Source organism: Arachis hypogaea, chromosome 10, assembly GCF_003086295.3.
Source record: "Arachis hypogaea cultivar Tifrunner chromosome 10, arahy.Tifrunner.gnm2.J5K5, whole genome shotgun sequence".
Taxonomy (NCBI): Eukaryota; Viridiplantae; Streptophyta; class Magnoliopsida; order Fabales; family Fabaceae; genus Arachis; species Arachis hypogaea.
Window position 1 is genome coordinate 98,928,953 of NC_092045.1, and position 7,092 is coordinate 98,936,044.

At 40.3% G+C, this 7,092-nt stretch overlaps 1 non-coding gene across 1 annotated transcript; it reads right to left on the reverse strand.

Moving 5' to 3' along the window:
• Positions 1-5,247: 5,247 nt before the first annotated feature.
• On the reverse strand, positions 5,248-5,355 carry LOC112719315 (small nucleolar RNA R71). Its single transcript, XR_003161620.1, has one exon. It is a non-coding gene; the product is annotated as a small nucleolar RNA R71 (small nucleolar RNA).
• Between the last annotated feature and the right edge of the window lie 1,737 nt (positions 5,356-7,092).

Here is a 7,092-nt window from a genome sequence, read left to right on the forward strand (position 1 = left end):
CAGGCCCTTCTAAGTTAAAGTAATCCTCTTTAATAGGGTTGGCCAGACCTCTTTCCAGGGTTTACTTATAACTTGGTTGACTTGGTTCGTTCGACCAGTCCTTAAGTTATTATTTTAGCGATCTGTAAGGCCTCGTCAGGTTCTTTTTTTAGATCACTTTCGATAACTTCTTACATTATTCAATGTTCATCTTTGCCGATTTGTAGAAAGTGGTTGGCATCTTTAGATCGTCCTTTGAGTGAATCGCGTTTTCACCTTTATCGGATGATTTATCTTTATCGCGGTCGCGCAGTGAAATTGTTTTTCACTTTCTGCCGACCTGTCGCTTTATAATCGGACGATGAATACTTCAGATTAATGCGTCTTGGATTCTTTGTAGAATATCTAAATAGACTTTATTCAAAGAAAAAATGCAAATATATACATGTGGGAATTTTCTTATCCCTTTAAGTAGGGCATGACCTAGATCTCAATCATGGTGCCTCATTAAAAAACCTTTTTAGGAAAAAGAGCACATCCACTGATGAGATCCGTTGCCTTTTCTAGCTGTAGTACCTTCTTAGGTTGCAGGCGTGCCATGATTTGGGAAGCTCTCGTCCATCGACTTCGGGCAGTCGGTAGTAGCCCTTCCCAAGTACTTCTATGACTCGGTAGGGTCCTTTCCAGTTTGCTGCCAGCTTCCCTTCTCCGGGCCGAGTTGTTCCAATGTCGTTTCGGATTAAGATGAGATCGTTCTCAGCGAAACTTCTTGGTACTACCCTTTGATTATATTTGGAAGCCATTCGACGTTTTAGAGCTTCTTCTCTAATCCAAGCTCTTTCCTGGATTTCAGGTAATAGGTCGAGTTCTTCCCTCTGAAGTTGGGAGTTTGCTCCCTCATTATAATGGACTACTCTATGTGATCATTCTTCAATTTCTACCGGAATCATTGCCTCCATTCCGTATGCTAATCGAAAAGGGGATTCCTTTGTGGTCCAATGTGGTGTCGTTCGATATGCCCATAGAACCTGTGGAAGCTCCTCTGCCCAGGCTCCATTTGCATCTTGTAATCTTCATTTTAATCCGGCCAATATGACTTTGTTAGCAGCTTCAGCCTGTCCATTGGCTTGTGGATGTTCAACGGAGGTGTACTGGTGATTTATATTCAAGTCAGCCACTAGTTTTTTGAAGCCTGCATCTGTGAATTGAGTGCCATTGTCTGTGGTTATTGAATATAGAACCCCGAACCTTGTGACAATGTTTCTATATAAGAATTTTCGGCTTCTCTGAGTGGTGGCATTGGCTAGGGGCTCTGCCTCGATCCACTTTGTAAAGTAATCTACCCCTATGATGAGCGGATAATTTGTACGCTTTTTGGCATTGTTTTTAGTATGTTTTTAGTATGATCTAGTTAGTTTTTAGTATATTTTTATTAGTTTTTAGTTAAAATTCACTTTTTTGGAATTTACTATGAGTTTGTGTGTTTTTCTGTGATTTCAGGTATTTTCTGGCTGAAATTGAGGGACCTGAGCAAAAATCTGATTCAGAGACTGAAAAGGACTGCAGATGCTGTTGGATTCTGACCTCCCTGCACTCGAAGTGAATTTTCTAGAGCTACAGAAGCCCAATTGGCGCGCTCTCAACGGCGTTGGAAAGTAGACATCTTGGGCTTTCCAGCAATATATGATAGTCTATACTTTGCTCAAGATTTGATGGCCCAAATTGGCGTTCAAAGTCACCTTCAGAAATTCCAGCGTTAAACGCCGGAACTGGCACCAAAATGGGAGTTAAACGCCCAAACTGGCATAAAAGCTGGCGTTTAACTCCAAGAAGAGTCTCTACACGAAAATGCTTCAATGCTCAGCCTAAGCACACACCAAGTGGGCCCGGAAGTGGATTTTTATGTCATTTACTCATCTCTGTAAACCCTAGGCTACTAGTTCTCTATATATAGGACCTTTTACTATTGTAAAGAAAAGAGAGCTTTTGATCAAGTTTTTATGATTGAACCCTCATTGGGAGGCTGGCCATTCGGCCATGCCTAGACCTTGTTCTTATGTATTTTCAACGGTGGAGTTTCTACACACCATAGATTAAGGTGTGGAGCTCTGCTGTACCTCGAGTATTAATGCAATTACTATTGTTCTTCTATTCAATTCTGCTTGTTCTTGTTCTAAGATATCACTTGTTCTTCAACTTGATGAATGTGATGATCCGTGACACTCATCATCATTCTCACCTATGAACGTGTGACTGACAACCACCTCCGTTCTACCTTCGATTGGGTGAATATCTCTTGGATTCCTGATACACGACGCATGGTTGATCGCCTGACAACTGAGTGCTCGCCTGACAAACGAGCCAGCCATTCCGTGAGATCAGAGTCTTCGTGGTATAGGCTAGAACTGATGGCGGCATTCAAGAGAATCCGGAAGGTCTAACCTTGTCTGTGGTATTCTGAGTAGGATTGAATGACTGAATGACTGTGACGTGCTTCAAACTCCTGAGGGCGGGGCGTTAGTGACAGACGCAAAAGAATCACTGGATTCTATTCCGGCCTGATCGAGAACCGACAGATGGATAGCCGTGCCGTGACAGGGTGCGTTGAACATTTCCACTGAGAGGATGGGAGGTAGCCACTGACAACGGTGAAACCCTTGCTTAAGCTTGCCATGGAAAGGAGTAAGAAGGATTGGATGAAGACAGTAGGAAAGCAGAGAGACGGAAGGGACCAGCATCTTCATACGCTTATCTGAAATTCCTACCAATGAATTACATAAGTATCTCTATCTTTATCTTTATGCTTTATTCGTATATCACCCATATCCATTTGAGTTTGCCTGACTAAGATTTACAAGGTGACCATAGCTTGCTTCATACCAACAATCTCTGTGGGATCGACCCTTACTCGCGTAAGGTTTATTACTTGGACGACCCAGTACACTTGCTGGTTAGTTGTGCGAAGTTGTGTTTATGCCATGGTATTGAACACCAAGTTTTTGGTTTCATCACCGGGGATTATTTGAGTTGTGAAAAGTATTGATCATAATTTCGCATACCAAGTTTTTGGCGCCGTTGCCGGGGATTGTTCGAGTATGGACAACTGACGGTTCATCTTGTTGCTTAGATTAGGTATTTTTTTCTTCAGAATTCTTGAAGATGAATTCTAGAGTTTCATGATGATTTGTTGAAGTCTGGCTGGCTGTGAAGCCATGTCTAATTTCATTGGACCGAGGTTTCAACTTATCATCACAAGAGCTTGTTGATTTCTATCAATCTTGCTTTTGGAGCAGTGATCTGCTAAGGCTTGGCTGGCCATTGGCCATGTCTAGTGTTTTGGACCGAAGCTTTCTTTGAAAGCTTGGCTGGCTGTGAAGCCATGTCTAATTCCTGGACCGGAGTCTTAGACTAAACATTGCATGATTCCTGGAATTCTCATTAAGAATTTTGATACCTTTATTTTCTTTTTCCACTTAATTTTCAAAAATCACACAAAAAATTTACAAAATCATAAAATCCAAAAATATTTCTTGTTTGAGTCTAGTGTTTCATTCTAAGTTTGGTGTCAATTGCATGCTTCTGTTCTTCTTGCATTCATTCATGTGTCTTAAGGATCTTCAAGTTGTTCTTGATGATTTCTTACTCTGATCTTTGAATTCTCTTGACTTGAGTGTTTATGTGTCTCATATGCATTCTCATTAGTGTCAGTAGTATACAAACTGCTAAGTTTGGTGTCTTGCATGCATTGTTATTTGATTTTAGTTGCATTTTGATTATTCCTTATTATTAAAAATCCAAAAATATTTCTAATTTGTGTCTTTTCAAGTCAATAATACAGAGAATTGAAGATTCAGAAAATACTGCAGAGGAATTACACAGAAAAAGCTGGGCGTTCAAAACGCCTAGTAAGGAAGACAGACTGGCGTTTAAACGCCAGCCAGGGTACCTGGTTGGGCGTTTAACGCCCAAAAAGGTAGTGTTTTGGGCGTTAAACGCCAGAATGTGCACCATTCTGGGCGTTTAACGCCAGGATGGCACAAGAGGGAAGATTCTGTTTTCAATGCAAATTTTTTTCAAGTTTTCAAAATTTTTCAAAATCAAATCTTTTTCAAATCAAATCTCTTCAATCAAATCTTTTTCAAATTCAATTTATTTCCATTTTCAAAAATACTTGCTATCAATTAATGATTTGATTCAACATTTCAAGTATGTTGCCTTTTCTGTTGAGAAAGGTTTAATGTTTGAATCATATCTTTTCTTGATAGCCAAGTCATTAATTTTTTTTTCAAAATCAAATCTTTTTAAAATGTTTTTCAAATCATATCTTCTCAATCACATCTTTTTTAAAAAAAAAAACCAATCATATCTTCTTAACCACATCTTTTTCAAAATAGCTTTCAATCAAATCTTTTTGATTTCTAATTTCAAAATCTTTTTCAAAAACATCTTTACTTCTTTCCCACTTTTATTTTCGAAAATCAAGTAGTGTTTTTCAAAATGTTTTCAAAATCTTTTACTTAATTTTCGAAAATTACTTCCCTTCTTCTCATATCCTTCTATTTATGGACTAACACTAGTCCTTAATGCAAAATTCAAACTCCATCTTCTTTGATAAGTTCGAATTTTCTACTTCTGCCTTCCATTTTTCTTCTCCTCTGACACCTAAAGGAATCTCTATACTGTGACATAGAGGATTCCATATTTCCTTGTTTTCTTCTCTTTCTTATGAGCAGGAGCAAAGACAAAAGCATTCTTGTTGAGGCTGATCCTGAACCTGAAAGGACCTTGAAGCGAAAGCTAAGAGAAGATAAGGCACAACTCTCTATAGAGGACCTAACCGAATTCTTCAAAGAAGAAGAACACATGGCAGCCGAAAACAACAACAATGCCAACAATGCAAGGAAGGTGCTGGGTGACTTTACTGCACCTACTCCCGACTTCTATGGGAGAAGCATCTCTATCCCTGCCATTGGAGCAAACAACTTTGAGCTTAAGCCTTAATTAGTTTCTCTAATGCAACAGAATTGCAAGTTCCATGGACTTCCATTGGAAGATCCTCATCAGTTTTTAGCTGAATTCTTGCAAATCTGTGACACTGTCAAGACCAATGGGGTTGACCCTGAGGTCTACAGACTTATGCTATTCCCTTTTGCTGTAAGAGACAGAGCTAGAACATGGTTGGACTCACAACCTAAAGAAAGCCTGAACTCTTGGGAAAAGCTAGTCAATGCCTTCTTGGCAAAGTTCTTTCCACCTCAAAAATTGAGTAAGCTTAGAGTGGAAGTCCAAACCTTCAGACAGAAGGAAGGAGAATCCCTCTATGAAGCTTGGGAAAGGTACAAACAATTAATCAGAAAGTGTCCTTCTGATATGCTTTCTGAATGGAGCATCATAGGTGTTTTCTATGATGGTCTCTCTGAACTGTCCAAGATGTCTTTGGATAGCTCTGCTGGAGGATCTCTTCATCTGAAGAAGACGCCTACAGAAGCTCAAGAGCTCATTGAAATGGTTGCAAATAACCAATTCATGTACACTTCTGAAAGGAATCCTGTGAACAATGGGACTAGTCAGAAGAAAGGAGTTCTTGAGATTGACACTCTGAATGCCATATTGGCTCAGAACAAAATATTGACTCAACAAGTCAATATGATTTCTCAAAGTTTGTCTGGAATGCAAAATGCACCAGGTAGTACTAAGGAGGCTTCATCTGAAGAAGAAGCTTATGATCCTGAGAACCCTTCAATGGAAGAGGTGAATTACATGGGAGAACCCTATAGAAACACCTACAATCCTTCATGGAGAAATCATCCAAATTTTTCATGGAAGGATCAACAGAGACCTCAACAAGGTTTCAACAATAATAATGGTGGAAGAAACAGGTTTAGCAATAGCAAGCCTTTTCCATCATCTTCTCAGCAACAGACAGAGAGTTCTAAGCAGAACAACTCTGACTTAGTAACCATGGTCTCTGATCTAATCAAAACCACTCAAAGTTTCATGAATTAAACAAGGTCCTCCATTAGAAACTTGGAGGCACAAGTGGGTCAGCTGAGCAAGAAAATTACTGAACTCCCTCCTAGTACTCTTCCAAGCAATACAGAAGAAAATCCAAAAGGAGAGTGCAAAGCCATCAACATGGCCGAATTTGGAGAGGAAGGAGAGGCAGTGAACGCCATTGAGGAAGACCTCAATGGACGTCCACTGGCCTCCAATGAGTTCCCCAATAAGGAACCATGGGAATCTGAGGCTCAAAATAAGACCATAGAGATTCCATTGAACTTACTTCTGTCATTCATGAGCTCTGATGAGTATTCTTTCTCTGAAGAGGATGAGTATGTCACTAAAGATCAAGTTGCCAAATACCTTGGAGCAATCATGAAGCTAAATGACAAGTTATTTGGAAATGAGACTTGGGAGGATGAATCCCCTTTGCTCACCAAAGAACTGGATGACTTGTCTAGACAGAAACTGCCTCAAAAGAGACAGGACCCTGGGAAGTTTTCAATACCTTGTACCATAGGCACCATGACCTTCAAGAAGGCCTTGTGTGACTTAGGGTCAAGTGCAAACCTCATGCCTCTCTCTGTAATGGAGAAGCTAGGGATCTTTGAGGTGCAAGCTGCAAAAATCTCACTAGAGATGGCAGACAACTCAAGAAAACAAGCTTATGGACTGGTAGCGGATGTTCTGGTGGAAGTTGAAGACCATTACATCCCTGCTGATTTCATAGTCCTAGAGACTGGGAAGTGCATGGATGAATCCATCATCCTTGGCAGACCCTTCCTAGCCACAGCAAGGGCTGTGATTGATGTTGATAGAGGAGAATTGATCATTCAAGTGAATGAAGAATCCTTGGTGTTTAAGGCTCAAGGATATCCCTCTGTCACCATGGAGAAGAAGCATGAAGAGCTTCTCTAAAAACAGAGTCAAACAGAGCCCCCACAGTCAAACTCTAAGTTTGGTGTTGGGAGGCCACAACCAAACTCTAAGTTTGGTGTTGAACCCCCACATTCAAACTCTAAGTTTGGTGTTGAGAGGTTCCAACATTGCTCTGAGCATTTCTGAGGCTCCATGAGAGCCCACTGTCAAGCTATTGACATTAAAGAAGCGCTT